The sequence below is a fragment of the Hemiscyllium ocellatum genome, unplaced genomic scaffold (genome assembly GCF_020745735.1).
Source record: "Hemiscyllium ocellatum isolate sHemOce1 unplaced genomic scaffold, sHemOce1.pat.X.cur. scaffold_262_pat_ctg1, whole genome shotgun sequence".
Taxonomy (NCBI): domain Eukaryota; kingdom Metazoa; phylum Chordata; class Chondrichthyes; order Orectolobiformes; family Hemiscylliidae; genus Hemiscyllium; species Hemiscyllium ocellatum.
Genome location: NW_026868150.1, coordinates 494584 through 513101, shown reverse-complemented (window position 1 = coordinate 513101; position 18518 = coordinate 494584). Strand labels below are relative to the sequence as shown.

Sequence of the window (18518 nt, the reverse complement as noted above, 5' to 3'; positions counted from 1 at the left end):
CAGTGAATTGAACCCGGGTCTTTGGGGTTGTGAGGCAGTACTGCTAACCATTGTGCCACCATGCCACTCACTAATCCTCAATAGAAAAGACAAAGTGCAAGAATCTTAAAATAATTAAAGGTAGATCAATCCTCAGTATCTCATTAGGTCGATCCTAGAATATTTTGGGAAGCTAGGGAAGAGATTGCAGTGTCCCTAACAGAGATATTTATATTATCAACAGACACAATGAGTTACCAGAAGACTGCAGGGCAGCTAATGCTGTTCCATCACTTCAGGGTTGCAGGGAAACAGCAGGAAATTACAACCCCGTGAGCCCAGTGCTGGGTAAGTTGTTGGTGGAGATTCTGAGGGAAAGGAGCTGCATGTATTTGGAAAGGCAAGGCTGATTAGAGATAGTCAGATTTATGAGTGGGAAACCATGTTTCACAAACTGGATTGACTCTTTGAGGAGTTGGCCAAGCGATAGATGAAGTCAGAGCAGTCAAAGTTGTCTATATGGACTTCAGCAAAGCATTTGACAAGGTTCCAAGGGATGTCGAACATCTCGTCAAGATGAAGAGGAGCAGAAACAGGGCTTTAGCGAGTTACATGGGCCAGTACGGCCGCTCAGTGGGTTGCTCTGCCACCTCACAGCACCAGGGACGCGAATTCCATTCCAGCCCCAGGCGACTGACTGTGTGGAGGTTGCACATTCTCTCCATGTCTGCATGGGTTCCCGACAGGTGCTTCGGTTTCCACGCAGCAATTGAAGATGAGCAGGTTAGGTGAATCAGCCGTACGTTTTTCAAGAAAGGGAATAGAGATAATCCTGGGAACTGCAGAACTGCCAGTCTTCAGTCTGTGATGTGCAGATTATTGGAGAGGACGCTAAGAGACGGGATTCATGATTTCTTGGCAAACCATAGTTTGATTACAGAGAGTCAGCATGGCTTTGTAAGGGACAGATCATGCCTCACAAATCTTATTGAACCCTTTGAGAATGTGACAAAATGCATTTATGGCTCATTGAAAAAGTACAGAGCGTGGGATGCAGGGAAACCTGTCTGTCTGAATACAGAATTCCTGGCCCATAGAAGACAGACGGTGATGACAGATGTAAAGCATTCATCCTGGAGCTCGGTGACCAGTGGCTTTCTGCAGGGAGAGGTTACAGCACCTCTGCTCTTTGTGACTTTACGAATGACTTGGATGTCTGAGTGGAAGAGTGGGATAGAAACGTTGCCAATGAGACGAAGGTTGGTGGAGTGGTGAATAGTGTGGAAGTCTGTTGGAGGTTGCAATGGGACATTGACAGGATGTAGAGCTGGGCTGAGAAGTGGCAGATGAAGTCAAATCTGGAAAATTGTAAAGTGATTCATTTTGCAGAATACGGGGAAAAATACAGAATATTGGATAGTGTGGAGGAACAGATCGATCTTGGATTTCATGACCAGATCTGTCAAATTTGCCACCTAAGCTGATAACGTTGTTAAGAAGGAATATGTTTTATTGGCTTTCATTAGCTGGGGGATTGAGTTTTAAAGCCATGAGGTTATGCTGCGGTTCTAGAGAGCCCTCTTTAGACGCTACTGAGAATATTATGTTCAGTATGATCCCCTCATTACAGGAAGGATGTGGAAGCTTCAGAGAAGGTGAAGAGGAGATTTACCAGGATGTTGCCTGGACTGGAGAGCATGCTTTATGAAGAAAGGTTGAGTGAGCTTAGGCTGTTCTCATTGGAGTAAAGAAGGGTTGAGGGGCGAATTGGTATAGGTGAATAAGAGAGTGTGAGGCAAAGGTAGAGTGAATAGTGAGAAACCACTTTATCCCATGGCATGCATGGTACAAGAGGGCATAATTTTAAGGTGATTGGAGGATGTGTATGGGGAGATTTCAGATCGAGGTTCTTTACACAGAGAGTGGTCGATGGGTGCAATGGTGCATTTGATAGAATCTTGGTTAGGCACATGGATGATAGTAAAATGAAGGGTATGTAGGTTAGTTTGATCTTACAGTCGAGTAAAAGGTTGGCATGGCATCATGGCCGAAGGGTCTTGTGCTGTACTGTTCTGTGTTCTATGTTCCGTATGGCAAACTGGGTAATAAGCTGGGTACTAAATTCCTGAAGAACGGCTCATGCCCGAAACATCGACTCTCCTGCTCCTTGGATGCTGCGCTTTTCCAGCAACACATTTTCAGCTTTGATCTCCAGCATCTGCAGTCCTCACTTTCTCCTAATAAGCTCAGATCAGTGTAAAAGGATATGGCATTCAGGAGGAGCTAGTCAACTGGATACAAATTGGCTTGATGGTAGGCGACAGAGGGTGATGGGAGACGTGTCGTTTTTCTGACTGGAGGCATGTGACCAGCGGTGTAGTGGGTCCAATATTGTTTGTCATTTGGATACATAGTTTGGATGGGAATATTGGTTTCCTGGTAAGTAAGTGTTTTGGGTGATACTGCAATTGGTGGTAAAATGGACAGTGAAGAAGGCTGTCTGTGGTTCAACAAGATGAACAGTACTGCTGGGATAGTGGGCTGAAGAACAGCAGATGGAGTTTAATTAGATAAATGCAAAATGTTCCATTTTGGTAAAATAACCCAGAGTGGGACTTGTAAAGTTAATGTTCGGGTCTTGGATAGTGTTGTCAGTCAGAGACCCATGGCAGAGCATTGAGAGTAAGGGCTGGGATGTCAAGATGCTGCCTGACCTGCTGTGCTTTTCCAGTACCACGATTATCTAGACTCTGGTTTCCAGCATCTGCTGCCCTTGTTTTTACCATGTTACATCTGTACAAGACACTGGTGAGGTCACCGTAAAAGCATTGCTGATATGTAGGAAGAACTCATCAGGTTCACTTACCTCCTTTAGTGAAGAATATCTGACATTCTAACCTGGTCTGGCTAACATGTGACTCCAGACCCACAGCAATCTGGTTGATCCTGTGCTATCTCTGGGCAATTCGCATTGGGACAAAGGGTGCTGGTCCAATCAGTGACACCCACATCCCATTAATGAATAAATTAAAATACACGTGTCCCTCCCTATCTCTGCAAACCCCTCCATCTTCAGCAATCTGTAATGGCTTTGTAACACCGTTCAGACCCGAACCACTCTCTGTAACACTCTCACCACCTCCAGCACCATCACTTCTCCCTCTTCCTGTCGTATCATTAAACCCTGATCATGATTCCCATTCAAACTGCCCTCCTCCTGCTAGCAGACCCTTTACAATCCCTTTAACACTTACTCCGCAAATATTCTCTTACTTCAGGATGTTAAGTCGTTTTTGGTGATCGTCTTAGCCTCATAGTCTAATATGATCCATTTTGTCCTGAATGAGGGATGGGTGGGAATTTCTTGCTGAGGTTTTATCTGTTTCAATGGAATGTCCTTCTGTTGAGTATGTTTCACTGTCCGTCAAATGTTTTCCATTATTCAGTTTGTTTAGCTTGTTTGTCTTGGTCAGTTCTCCTCTCAACCTCATGTAACTGGCTATTTTTGTTTTTAGTTTTAATTTGTCCTTTCTGTGATTCACTTTAAAAGTTTAAATTCCTTTAAACAGAACTTTATCACAATTTCCCAGAGGATCTCACCAGGTGACATTACACAGTCACTAAGTTCCATCACACAATGGTCGGTCTGACATAGTTACATCCCTAGCCAGTTGCACAATCTGTTATCAAAGAAACATTGAAAAAAATCTCCCAACCCCACTTCCAATATCACTGTTGTCAGTGTGATTGACAAGATTATACGAAAATTGAAGATTCACTGAATTATCCCCAAGCCTTTGTTAACAATTTCAATGAATTCCTGTTTAATGCAGTGATGAGCAATGGAATACTGTTCGTTGGCTAAAACTGCTCTGTTGCTTGTGTCCTTGGCACGTAGTAGCCAGTATTTACATTCAGATTGACTCTACTTCATGATCTGTGGTGAAATGTTTTCGCCTTTGTTATCCATTATTGTTAGTGTTACCCATTTTGCCTGAGTTTGCACAAGATTGTGAAACAATTGAATATTTTTGTTCACCCTGTATCCATGTCTCCCTGCTGTCTACATCTCTTTTATCTGAGTCTTAACTACATCGATCTTATTGTAGCAACGTTGTCTATTCAAAATAAAACATAACTTACTCTTTCCCACAATTTTCCGTCATGAATCTATCACTGATGTACAATTTTAGTTAAACTCTGTCCCATCCTGTTCTTTACTGCTTGTCTTCAGACACATTCCATGCTGTTCCGATGCTACACCTTTTCTCTTTGGATTTGGGAAGCTCCTTTCACCTGAACCCTTTCCCTGCATCCTCTCTGTCAGTTGAAAGCTCTGTCCATAAACCTACCAACATGATTGGCCAGGACACTGATCCCAGCACGGTTCCAGTGGGACCATCCAAACAGATTATTTTTTTTAAAATCAGGTATGGGATGTAGGTATCTCTGGTTGATCAGCCTTTCTTGCCCAGCCCGAGCTGCCCTTAAACTGAGTAACTTGCTCGGTCATTTCAGAGGGTCATTGAGAGGCAAACACTTTGCTGTGAGTATGTCATGCAGACCACGTGAGGATGGGCAGATGTCCGTCACGAAAGGACAAGTGTTTGGGTTTTTTGGTCTAACATTTATTTGTGGATTGTTAATTACTATTTTTAAAATTATTGATTTCAAATTCCACCATTTCTGATGGTGGGATTCCAGCCTGCATCCCTTGAACATTAGCTGAAGTTTGGGATGCATGCTCTAGCAATAATACCACAAGGCCATCACTTCACCTGCTCACAGGTTGCTCATTCCTGACCGGTTATACCAGTGCATCATGAAGAAAAACCTGTTCTTCCAACACAATGATGTGTTCCTGATATCTTCCAGGACTCTGGTGATATCACTTTGTATCTCACTCTTGCTCTTGCTCTCGCTTTCTTTCTGTCTCTCTGTCTCTCTTCTTGGTCTCCAGATTTTCCACATCTCTATGTCTTCAATAATTTGTAACTTCTATAACAGTTCCTTTCTCTGTAACCTCCTCCTAGCCCAATAGTTCCTCCACATATTTGAAATGTACTGCATTTCGGACTACCATCCCTATCGCTGTAACGTGCTTCAGTGTTTACAACATTCCTTATCTCGGTAGTCTCCTCCTCCAATAAATGGAGACAGTGGCATGCAGCACGGAAACTGTTCCTTCAGCCCAACTAGTCCATGCTGACCGGAGTCCATGAACGAGTTGCGTTTCCCTGTATTTGACCCGTATCCCTTCAAATCTTCTCCCCCCCCCCCATGTACCTGCCCAACTTTTACATGATGTAATTGTACTGTTTTCTATCATTTCCCCTGGAAGCTCATTCCATAACTGCACCATCCTCTGTGTAGAAAGTTTTCTCCTAAAATCTCTTTTAAGTATTTCCTCTTCCATCTCATATTTATGCCCATTAGAACACAGAACATGACAGCGCAATACAGCCCCTTCTCTCTTCGATTTTGTGCCAACCTGTAGACCCAATCTGAAGCCAATCAAACCAACACCATTCCAATTCTTGTCCATATGCCTACTCAAAGACCGTTTAAATGCCTTTAGAGTTGAGCCCGACTATTCTGAGTAAAGAACCTACCTCTGGCATCTCTCCCATATCTATTTATTCATATTAATATCTACCTCAATTTAAAGCTATCTCTCCTCGTGCTAGGCATCGCCATCCAAGAGGAAAAACTCTCACTGTCCAACCCATCTCTCCTGCTGATTATCTTATATATCTCAATTAATTGACCTCAAACACATTCTCTTGAACAAAACAGCTTAAAGTCTCTCAGCCTTTCCTCATAAGACCTTCCCTTCATACCAGCTAACTTCCTAGTAAATGTCCTCTAAATCATTTCCAAAGCTTGCACATCGATCCTGGATGACCTGAACAAATGTGGCCCTCGATCCCCCTCGATAACTGTATTCCCTGCGCACTATAACCCATGTTCTATCCGGACTTTCATCAACAAACTTTTTAACAATAACACCTATGCTCTTACCGAAATAATTTCTGTAAATGATGCATAACAGTGAATCTAGTAATGTTCCTTATTGCACACCGCTAGCGATAGGTCCGTTGTCTGCACAACAAGCCTCTCCCAACACCCTCTGTCTCCTACTGTCAAGCCAATTTTGTATCCAGTTGGATAGCTCTCCCTGTGATCTAACCTTACTAACCAGTGTTCCACGCTAAACCCTGTCCAAGGCTTTGCTGTGGTCAGTATAGAAAACGACTCCTGTTCTGTCACCATGTATATTCTTAGTCACCTCTTCAACAAACTCATCGAGGAGAAAGTGAGGTCTGCAGATGCTGGAGATCAGAACTGAAAATGTGTTGCTGGAAAAGCGCAGCAGGTCAGGCAGCATCCAAGGAACAGAAGATTCGACGTTTCGGGCAGAAGCTCGAATCTCCTGTTCCTTGGATGCTGCCTGACCGGATGCGCTTTTCCAGCAACACATTTTCAGCTCTTCAACAAACTCAGCCAAATTTGTGAGACACTACTTGTGCAGGCTTCCAGCTCATTCCCCGTGGCTGTCACTGATAAGAATACCTCTTTAAGGGGCACTTCTTCCTGATTTACCCCCAATGTCCTCAGATATACATGATTAGCTCCAGGGATTTGTCTATTTTTTACGCATTTTAAAATCTCCAACAACTCTTGTTCTGATATACAGAGTCTTTTGAAGACTTTATTTCCCTGACTTCCCCAGTTTTTAAGTTCTGATGTGAAATTTTGGTCAAGGATCTCACTCATTTCTTGTGGTTCCACAAATGGATTATCCCATTGATCTTCAAGGGGACACACTCTGTGCCTAGTTTATCTTCTGTCGTTAATATTCATGTAGAATCCATTTGAATTTTCCTCAGCATTACCAGCCAAAGTTTTCTCAGGTCTCCTTTTTGCCCTCCTGCTCTCCCACTTCAGTGTATTACTGTACCCACAATGTTCTTTGAGGAATACAGCTGGCCATATATGACATGGACCGCCTTTTTTCTTGACCAGAACCTTAATAATCCCAGTCATCCAGAATTTTCTACTTGTAATCAGTCATGTCCTTCATACTAACAGAAATATCCTCACCCTGAACTCTCATTTTATCTTTCTTTTGAAAGCTTCCCACCTGCCTGAGGTCCATTTACCTGCAAATAATCTCCACAATCAACTGTTAAAAGCTCTTGACCAATACCTTCTGGATTTGGGCAGGCCAATGTTGATGTTTCACTTATGGACCAGGCCTGTCCTTTTCCATAACTGTTTTCAAACTAATATAGTTGTGGTCACTTTGTCAAAGTGCTCCCCAACTAACACTTCAGTCCCTTTCCCTACCTTGTTTCCCAAGGGGAGGTCGGATTTTGCCCTTTTCCCCAGAGGGAGGGCAATTAACCAGTGGTAATTGTGCACATCAGTACACATGACATGAGGTCTTTACAACCTACATCATCTCTGTAATCTGATCCATTCCCTAAATAGTCCCTGTCAGTATAAACCAGCACTGTCCTACCAATATCCTTATCCCTGTAAACTGCTCCATCCGTCCCAACCTCCCCATCTCCATGAACTCCTGCAGGTCCTACAGCTCTCCACATTTCTGTAACCTCCTGTGGGCCTATGGTCCTCCCTCCCTGTCAAACCACCTGCAGTCCCCATATCCCTCCCAATCTGGCTCCTCTGCTCCAGATCAGACTATTGCTGTCTCTGTGAACACTTCCACTCCTGACAAATCTTCCCATTTGTGTAACCTCGGTCCGACCCCATACTCTCCAGCTTCCTGAATCCTCTTCCTGCCATTGCATTCAAAATCATGTTTGTGTAAAATCAAACAGTGTTTAAACCTTCCTCAACTCAGAAACCTGTTGCAAAACACCTAAACTGTGAAACCTTTCATTTCGCAACAATCCTCCCTCCCTCCCTCCTCAAATGCGTTCATTATCATGTACCCTCCTAATTACTGAATCCTCCTTTTGGCACTGCAAGCCTCCGAATGTCTGCAAAATCCTCCTGTCCTGATATCCCTCCCTGTCTCTATAACCCCCACCATCCAGTGCCATTTTGGGGAACGTGGCAGAGAAGGGAAGATTTGTAGAGTCCGGGCCATGTTACGGAGGGAGAATCCTGGGAATTACAGATTTGGTCTAATGTCTGTGGTGTGCAGATTATTGGAGAGGACTCTGACAGACAGGATTTATGACTATTTGGAAAACCATAGTTAAATTTTAGACAGTCAGCACGGGTTTGTGAGGGGCAGGTCATGCCTCACAAACCTTATTGAATTCTTTGAAGATATGACAGAATATGTTGAAGCTCATACAGAAAATAAGGAGGCATGGGATACAGGGAGGTCTGTCTGTCTGGATACATGATTGGATGGCCCAGAGAAGACAGAGGGTGGCAGCAGATGGACAGTATTGAGCCTGGAGCTCAGTGACCAGTGGTGTTCTGTAACAGTCGGCTTTGGGACTCTGTTCTGCTCTCTGTGATTTTTATGAAAGACTTGGATGTGGATGTTGGAGAGTGGGTTAGTAAGCTTTCCAATCTGGTGGAGTTTCATTCTGGAAGGTGGAATTTGAGTACAGAATGCAGGGTGAAAGGCAGAATGCTTGGCCGTATGGAGGATCAGAGAGATTAAGGGGTCCATGTTCATCGATTCCTCAAAGTTGCCACGCACGTTGATAGGGTTGTTAAAAATGCATATGTTGTGTTGGCTTTCCTTAGCAAGGGGATTTATTTGAAGAACAGTAAGGTTTTACTGCATCTTTATAGCATCCTGGTGAGACCACACTTGGAATATTCTGTTCAGTTCTGGTCCCGTCTTTACAGGAAGGATGTGCAAATTTTCGAAAGCGTACACAGGAGATTTACCAGGATGCTGCCTGGAATGGTGGGCATTTCTTATGAAGAAAGGCTGAGGGAGCTAAAGGCTTTTCTCTTTGGCGTGAAGAAAGGGGTGGGCCAAGGTGGTAGAGGTGAGCAAGATGATGTGAGGCACAGAGTGAGTGAATAGTCAGAGACTTTTTCTCCTTTGGCATAAATGGATATTACAAGGGGGTGTAATTTTAAGGTGAATGGAGGATGGATAAAAGGATAGAGAATGGTAGGTGGTTGGAATGCACTGACAGTGGTGGTGGTAAAATTAGATACTTTCGGGACATTTAATAGACTCTTGGATAAGCACGTGGATGATAGCAAAATTAAGCTTATGGAAGTTAGTTTGGTCTTATAGTCGGATAAAATGTTGGCATGGCGTCATGGCCGAAGTGTCTTGTGCTGTACTGTTCTGTGTTCTACATTCTATATAGTAAATGGGTAATAAGCTCAAATCATTGTAAAGGGATATGGCATTCAGGAGAAGCTAGTCAACCGGATACAAAATTGGCTTGATGGTTGGAGACAGAGGGTGATGGGAGGTCCCGTGTTGTTTGTCATTTGGGTAAATGGTTTCCTGGTAAGTAAGGTTTGGGTGATACTGAAATTGGTGGTAAACTGGACAGTGATGAAGGTTATCTGTGATACAACAGGATGAATAGTACTGCTGGGATAATGGGCTGAAGAATAGCAGATGGAGTTGAATTAGATAAATGTGAAGTGTTCCATTTTGGTGAAACAAACCAGGGTGGGAATTGTACAGCTGATGTTCGGGCCCTGGGTAGTGTTGTCAGTCAGAGACACGGGGATGCAGGTAGATAGTTCTTTGAAAGTTGCATCACAGGCAGGCAGGCTGGTGAAGCAGGCGTTTGGGATGGTTACCTTCACTGGGCAGAGCATGGAGAGTAGGAGTTGGGATGGCATGTTGTATCTGTACAAGACATTGGCCAGGCCACCATAAATGCATTGCTGATCAGTTGGAAGAACTCACCAGGTTCACTTCCCTGCTTTAGGGAAGGACAACAAATATTCTCATCTGTTCTGGCCAACAGAAGACTCTCGGAAGACTTTGCGACGGCTGGTGGGTAAGTTTGGTCGCTTATTTATTAGTTAAAAATTTAAAGTTTTCCTTCAAAAAAGCGGTAGCAGACCAGGAAGGCGCGCTAGGTTACCTGGGTAAGGTTTTTTTTCTCTCCCCTTATTTAAAGGCGTAGGCGAGTCACCCGAGGCACTACACGAGTAGTGCCTCCCACCCTTCCACCTCCTCTAACCTAATAATAAGACCAATTGTGACTAGCGGGTAAGTGCTGCATTTTCCTTGTTTGTTTCTTTAGATTTAGTTGGTTTTTGTTTTTTTTTAAGGAAAGCTTACTTTTAGAGGGATGGCAGTGCAGAGAGGGCAATGTTCCTCTTGCAACATGTATGAGGTGAGGGAAGCCATTAGCGTCCCTGCTGAGTACACTTGCAAGAAGTGCACCCATCTCCAGCTCCTCCAAACCCGTGTTAGGGAACTGGAGCTGGAGTTGGATGAACTGCGGATCATTCGGGAGGCAGAGGAGGTCATAGATCGGAGCTATAGGCAAGTAGTTACTCCGAAAGTTCAAGATAGATGGGTGACAGTGAGGGGGAGTGGGAGGAGGAAGCCAGTGCAGGGACCCCCTGCGGTCATTCCCCTCAAGAACAAGTATACCGTTTTGGATACTTGTGGGGGGGATGACTTACCAGGGGCAAGCAACGAGGTTCAGGCCTCTGGCACGGAGCCTGGCCCCGTTGCTCAGAAGGGTAGGGTGGAGAAAGGTAGAGCAATAGTTCTTGGGGACTCGATAGTGAGGGGTACAGACAGACGGTTTTGTGGGGGCGACAGGGACTCACGTTTGGTATGTTGCCTCCCAGGTGCAAGGGTACGTGATGTCGCTGATCGTGTTTTCCGGGTCCTTAAGGGGGAGGGGGAGCAGCCCCAGATCGTGGTCCACGTTGGCACCAACGATATAGGTAGGAAGAAGGGTGAGGATGTCAGACAGGCTTTCAGGGAGCTAGGTTGGAAGCTCAGAGTTAGAACAAACAGAGTTGTAGTCTCTGGTTTGTTACCCGTGCCACGTGATAGAGAGTCGAGGAACAGGGAGAGAGAGCAGTTAAATGCGTGGCTACAGGGATGGTGCAGGAGGGAGGGATTCCGGTTTCTGGACAACTGGGGTCCTTTCTGGGGAAGGTGAGACCTCTATAAAAAGGATGGTCTACACTTGAACCTGAGGGGCACCAGTATCCTTGGGGGGAGGTTTGCTAGTGCTCTTTGGGAGGGTTTAAACTAACTCCGCGGGGGCATGGGAACCAGGACTGTAGCTTTAGGGTACAGGACCTTGAGTGTAGGGAGGTTAGGAATAATGCAGCGATCTCTAAGGAGGGTGCCTGTAACCAGAAAGGTGGATTGAAGTGTGTATACTTCAATGCCAGAAGTATAAGGAATAAGGTAGGTGAACTTGCAGCGTGGGTTGGTACCTGGGACTTCGATGTTGTGGCCATTACAGAGACGTGGGTAGAACAGGGACAGGAATGGCTGTTGCACGTTCCAGGGTTCAAATGTTTTAGTAGGATCAGACATGGGGGTAAAAAAGGGGGAGGCGTGGCATTACTTGTCAAAGACAGTATCACAGCAGTTGAATGGACGATGGAAGAGGACTTGCCATCTGAGGTAGTTTGGGCTGAGGTTAGAAATAGGAAAGGTGAGGTCACCCTGTTAGGTGTTTTCTACAGGCCTCCTAATAGTCCTAGAGAAGTAGAGGATAATATTGCGAGGATGATTCAGGAAAAGAGTGAAGGTAGCAGGGTGGTTGTTATGGGGGACTTTAACTTCCCAGATATTGACTGGGAGAGCTATAGCTCGAGTTCATTAGATGGGTCGGTGTTTGTACAATGTGTGCAGGATGGTTTCCTGACACAATATGTCGACAGGCCAACAAGAGGGGAGGCTATATTGGATTTGGTTCTAGGTAATGAACCAGGCCAGGTGTTAGACTTGGAGGTAGGTGAGCACTTCGGGGACAGTGACCACAACTCGGTGACTTTTACTTTAGTGATGGAGAGGGATAATCGTGCGCCGCAGGGCAAGAGCTATAGCTGGGGGCAGGGAAATTATGATGCAGTGAGGCATGACTTAGGATGTGTGGATTGGAAAAACAGGCTTCAAGAGAAGAACACTAATGAGATGTGGGGAGTGTTCAAGGAGCAGCTACTGCGTGTCCTCGATAGGTATGTACCAGTCAGGCATGGTGTAAAGGGCCTTGTGAGGCAGCCGTGGTTTAGTAAGGAATTGGAGTCCCTTGTGAAAGGGAAGAAGGCGGCATATGTAAAGATGAGGCGTGAAGGTTCAGTAGGGGCGATTGAGAGTTATAAGGTAGCCAGGAAGGAGCTAAAGAGGGAGCTAAGAGAAGCGAGAAGGGGACATGAAAAGTCTTTAGCTGGTAGGATTAGGGAAAACCCAAAGGCTTTCTATAGGTATGTCAAGAATAAAAGGATGACTAGGGTAGGTATCGGTCCAGTCAAGGATAGTAGTGGGAAGTTGTGTGTGGAGGCGGAGGAGATTGGAGAGACATTAAATCAGTACTTTTCATCAGTATTCACTCAGGAACAGGACACTGTTGCTGATGTGAATATGGAATCACAAATAATTAGAATGGATGCCCTGGAAATATGCAGGGAAGAGGTTTTGGGAATATTGGAAAGGATGAATATAGATAAGTCTCCTGGGCCTGATGGCATTTACCCCAGGATCCTATGGGAAGCTAGGGAGGAGATAGCAGAGCCATTGGCCTGGATTTTTATGTCGTCGTTGTCAACGGGAATAGTACCAGAGGACTGGAGGATAGCGAATGTGGTCCCATTGTTCAAGAAAGGGAGTAGGGATAGCCCTAGTAACTATAGGCCAGTGAGTCTGACTTCAGTGGTGGGCAAAGTCTTAGAGAGAATGGTGAGGGATAAGATTTATGAACATCTGGGTAGGAATAACGTGATCAGGGATAGCCAGCATGGTTTTGTGAAGGGCAGGTCGTGCCTCACAAACCTTATTGAGTTCTTTGAGAAGGTGACCAAGGAAGTGGATGAGGGTAAAGCAGTAGATGTTGTGTATATGGATTTTAGTAAGGCGTTCGATAAGGTTCCCCATGGTAGGCTAATGCTAAAACTTCGGAGGTATGGCATTGAGGATACATTAGAGGTTTGGATTAGGAATTGGCTGGCTGGAAGGAGACAGAGGGTAGTAGTTGATGGATTATGTTCATCTTGGAGCGCAGTTACTAGCGGTGTACCACAAGGATCTGTTTTGGGACCATTGCTTTTTGTTATCTTTATAAATGATCTAGAGGAAGGACTTGAAAGCTGGGTAAGCAAGTTTGCGGATGACACAAAAGTCGGTGGAGTTGTGGATAGTGAGGAAGGAAGTGGTAGGTTACAGCGGGATATAGATAAGTTGCAGAGCTGGGCGGAAATGTGGCAAATGGAATTCAATGTAGCTAAGTGCGAAGTCGTTCACTTTGGTAGGAATAACAAGATGATGGATTACTGGGCTAATGGTAGGCTACTTGGTAGTGTGGATGAGCAGAGGGATCTTGGTGTCCATGTACACAGATCTCTGAAAGTTGCCACCCAGGTAAATAGTGCTGTGAGGAAGGCATATGGTGTACTGGGCTTTATTGGTAGAGGAATTGAGTTCCGGAGTCCTGAGGTCATGTTGCAGTTATATAAGACTCTGGTGCGGCCTCATCTGGAGTATTGTGTGCAGTTTTGGTCGCCATACTATAGGAAGGATGTGGAAGCTTTAGAACGAGTGCAGAGGAGGTTTACCAGGATGTTGCCTGGAATGGTAGGAAAATCTTATGAGGAAAGGCTGAGGCACTTGGGGCTGTTCTCATTGGAGAAGAGAAGGTTTAGGGGAGATCTGATAGAAGTGTATAAGATGATTAGGGGTTTAGATAGGGTAGATACTAAGAACCTTTTACCGCTAATGGAGTCAGGTGTTACTAGGGGACATAGCTTTAAATTAAGGGGTGGTAGGTATAGGACAGATGTTAGGGGTAGATTCTTCACACAGCGGGTTGTGAGTTCATGGAATGCCCTGCCCGTATCAGTGGTGAACTCTCCTTCTTTATGGTCATTTAAGCGGGCATTGGATAGGCATTTGGAAGTTATTGGGCTAGTATAGGTTAGGTAGGATTCGGTCGGCGCAACATCGAGGGCCGAAGGGCCTGTACTGCGCTGTATCCTTCTATGTTCTATGTTCTATAACATGTGACTCCAGACCCACAACAAGAGGGCTGACTGAGCTGTTCTCTGGGGAATTAAGAGTGGGGTCAAAGAATGTAAGTCCAGGCAGTGACACCCACATCCCATAAATGATTAAATAAAAATACATATGTCCCTCCCTACCTCTGCAAACCCCTCCAGCTGCAACACTCATACTTAGTTTGAAACACACTTCAGGCCCTGACCACTCTCTGTAACACTCTCACCACCTCCAGCACCTTCACCTCTCGCTGTTCCTATTGTGACATTATACCCTCACAGGGATTCCTCTGCCAACTGCCCTCCTGCTCGCAGAACCTTTGCAACCCGTTTAAAACTTACTCCTAAAGCACACTCGCACTTCAGGATTTTAAGTGCTTCTCAGCCTCATAATCTAATATGACCCATTTTGTCCTGAGTGAGGGACAGGTGTGAGTTTCTTGTTGAGGTTTTGTCTATTTCAATGGAATATCCTTTTTTTGAGTGATTTACACTGTTCCTTCAAATGTTTACCACTGTTCATTTACGCACACACATGTTTCAGTCTGTTCAGCTTGGTCAGTTCTCCTCTCAAACTCATGTAATTGGCAATTTTTGTTTTTAGTTGTAGCTTGTCCTTTCTGTGATTCACTTTAAAATTTTATATTTCTTTAAAACGCACTTTATCACAATTTCCCAGAGGATCTCTCCAGTTGACATTACTCATTCACTATCTTTCATCACACAACGGTCGATCTGACAGAGCCAGTTGCACAATGTATTATTTAAAGAAACACAGAAAAAAATTCACCGAACTTCCCTTCCAATTTCACTGTCGTCAGTGTGATTGTCAAGATTATACGAATTTTGAATTTTCAGTGAATTGTCATTCTGCCTTTAATAAAAATTCCAACGAGTTCCTCTTTAATGCAGTGATGAGCAATGAAATGCTGTTCAGTTGTCTAAAACTGTTCTGCTGCTTGTGTCCTTGGCAAGTAGTAGTCAGAATTTACATTCAAACTGACTCGATTTCATGATCTGATGCCAAATGCTTTCTCTGTCATGCCTTTGTTACCTTTTATTGTTAGCGTTGTCCACTTTGACTGAGTTTGCGCAAGGTTGTGAACTATTGAATATTTGTGTTCACCTTTTTTCACCCTGTAACCATGTCACCCTGGTGTCTAACTCTCTTTTATCTCTGTGTCACAAATCCATCTACCTTATGGCAGAGACTTTGTCCATTCCACACAAAAAACCCATAATTTACTGTTTCCTACAATTTGCTGTCACAAAGTGATTTGCTGACGTACAGTTTTAGTTAAACTTGGTCCCATCCTGTTAATTTCTGCTTGTCTTCAGCCACATTCCATGCTGTCCCAAAGCTTCACCTTTTCTATTTGAATTTGGAAAGCTCCTTTCATCTGAACCCTGTCCCTGATTCTCTCTGTCAGTTTAAAGCCCTGTCCCTAAACCTACCAACGTGATTGCTCAGGACACTGGTCCCAGCACACTTAGAGCAGGACCATCCGAATGGTTTATTTTTAAACTCAGGTATGGGATGTGGGTGTCTCTGACTGACCAGCCTTTCCTGCCCAGCCCTAGCTGCCCTTGAGCTGAGTAACTTGCTCAGCCATTTCAGAGGCAAACACTTTGCTGTGGGGATGTCGTACAGATCACGTGAGGATGGCAGATGTCCCCAAGTGTATTTTTGATGATCAAACATTGTTTTGGACATCAGCAATGATTTCGTACTTATCCATAGATTGTTAATTGCAATAATACAAAAAATGATGATTGCAAATTCCACCATTTCTGATGGTGTGATTTAAACCTGCCTCCACTGAACATTGGGTGAGTTTTTGGATACATGCTCTCGCAGTAATACCACGAAGCCATCACTTCACCTGCACAAAGGTTGCTCATTCCTGAGCACTGATACCAGGGCATCAGGAACCTAAACCTGTTCTTCCTACATGATTGTTTCGTTATGAAATCTTCCTGCCCTCTGGTGATATCACTCAGTCTCTCTCCATGTGGTATCCCTCACTGTGTGGGTCTAATTGCTGCCTCTGTCAGCGTCTCTCACTCTTGCAACTACTCCAGATCCTGAGACAATTGAAGTCTTCACTCCGGAGAGACAGGACAGCACAGGCAAGGGATGGAGTCAGGGTTTTTCAGATCTCTGTTGGACTTAGTGCCATTCCCTATGTGTATCCCTCACGAGATCACTCTAATTTCCCAAACTGTCTATTCCTCTGACTCCTATAGGTAGTCAGGAAGGTCCTGACTCAATAGACTTCCCAGCTGCTGGCTGTCTCGTCCATCGCCACATTGAAGATGGTTGATCAGCCAGGGAGACAAAGGGAAGGGGAGATTTGGAGTCTTAAATAAATCCTGCAGTGAGGTAAGATCACTCACAGTGAACAGAGCAGAGAGCAAAGACAGAGCTCCAAACATCGGCTAACAAAACATGGCACAGATACAGTGTTGGAGAGGGAGCACAGTACAGACACACCCCAGGCTCAATCAACACCCCTATAGTAAGTTCTGTTGTGCTAAGACTCACTACTCTGCAACACTCTATCTATGGCATGTCTTGGTGACTAGTGTCTTCAATAATTTGTAACTCCTACAACAGATACAGTCCCGGTAACCGCCTCCCTTCCCTCTCCTCCCTCCACATACTTGAATTATGGTGCATTCCAGACTACCATCACTATTAATATAACTTGCTTCAGTGTCTATTACGTGCCTTATCCCAGTAGTCTCCTCCTCCAATAACATGCAGCACGGAAACGGTTCCTTTGATCCAACTAGTCCATGCTGACCAGAATCCCTGAACGAGTCCCGTTACCCTGTACTTAACACAAATCCTTTCAAACCTTCTCCTCTCCATGTACCTGGACAAATGTCTTTTACATGTTGTTATTGTACTTTTTTCTACCACTTCCACTCGAAACTTATTCCATACTGCACCATACTCTGTGTGGAAAATCTTCTCCTCCTAATCCTTTCAAGTTTTTTTCCTCTCCCATCTCCTACTTATGCCCTCCAGAACACAGAACATAGAACATGACAGTGCAGTATAGGCCCTTCGGCCCTCAATGTTGCGCCAACCTGTGGAAACAATCTGAAGCACATCTAACCTTCCCTATTCAATTCTCATCCATATGCCTATACAATGACTGTTTAAATGCCCATAAAGTTGGCGAGTCTACCACTGTTTCAGAGCTGAAAATGTATTGCTGGAATAGTGTGTTGCTGATGAACGGCTTATGCCCGAAACGTCGAATTTCCTGTTCCTTGGATGCTGCCTGACCTGCAGCGCTTTTCCAGCAACACATTTTCAGCTCTGATCTCCAGCATCTGTAGACCTCACTTTTACCACTGGTTCAGGCCATGCATTCCATGCCTGACAATTCTGAGTAAAGAACCTACCTCTGGCATCTGTCCTATATCTATTAATTAATGTTAATATTAATTACTACTTCAATTTAAAACTATTTGCCCTCGTGCTAGGAGTCGCCACCTGAGGGAAAAGGCTCTCACTGTCCAAACCATGTCACCCTCTGATTGTCTTTTATGTCTCAATTAATTGACCTTAAACTCTTCTCTCAAACACAAACAGGTTCAAGTCCCTCAGCCTTCCTCATGACACCTTCCCTCTGTACCAGGTAACATCGTAGTAAAACTCCTCGGAACACATTCCAAATTTTTAACATCCTTCTAAAGCGGTGACTTGAACCATAGGCAACACTCCAAATGCGGCCGCACCAGAGTTTTGTACAGCTGCAGCATTATCTCATGGTTCTGAAACTCATTCCCTGTCCCAATAAAAGCTCACATGCTGAATGCCTTCTTAACAAACTGGGTGGCAACTGTCAATGATCCATGTACATGGACAAAGTGATCTCTCTGCTCATCTGCACTACCAAGTTCTGCTTTACCCACATCCTCCTGTTTGGTCACCTCAAAGTAGTCAACAAGGTTTGTGAGGCATGACCTACCCTTCCCAAAACCGTGCCGACTATCTCCCTCATCAACGTGTTCATCTCCTGATGATTATAAATGCTGGCCTTTACAAGCCTTTCCAACACTTTACCCAGAATCGAAGTAAGGCTCACACTTCTATAATTACCCCGGGTTGTCTCTATTCCTCTTCTTGGTCAAGGGGACAACATTTGCTGTCCTTCTGCCTTCTGACACTATTCCTGAAGGCAATGACGACATAAAGATCAAAGCCAACGGCTCAGCAATCTCCTTACTAGCCTCCCAGAGAAGCCAAAAATAAATCCCATCTGGCCCAGGGGACCTTTTTTTGCACTTGGCAGAATTGCTAACACCTTATCCTTCTGCAGTTCAATCCCATCTAGTTATGGACTCCACTACCCTGGGGTAAA

The 18518-nt window shown here is 44.6% G+C and overlaps 1 long non-coding RNA gene across 1 annotated transcript in view; it reads left to right on the top strand.

Moving 5' to 3' along the window:
* The first annotated feature begins 235 nt into the window (after window positions 1–235).
* The window catches only part of LOC132812224 (uncharacterized), a 42453-nt gene continuing 24170 nt past the window's right edge, over window positions 236–18518 (top strand). The window contains exon 1 of the long non-coding RNA XR_009643529.1: window positions 236–327. This is a non-coding gene — a long non-coding RNA (uncharacterized LOC132812224). The remainder of the gene's footprint in view (window positions 328–18518) is intronic.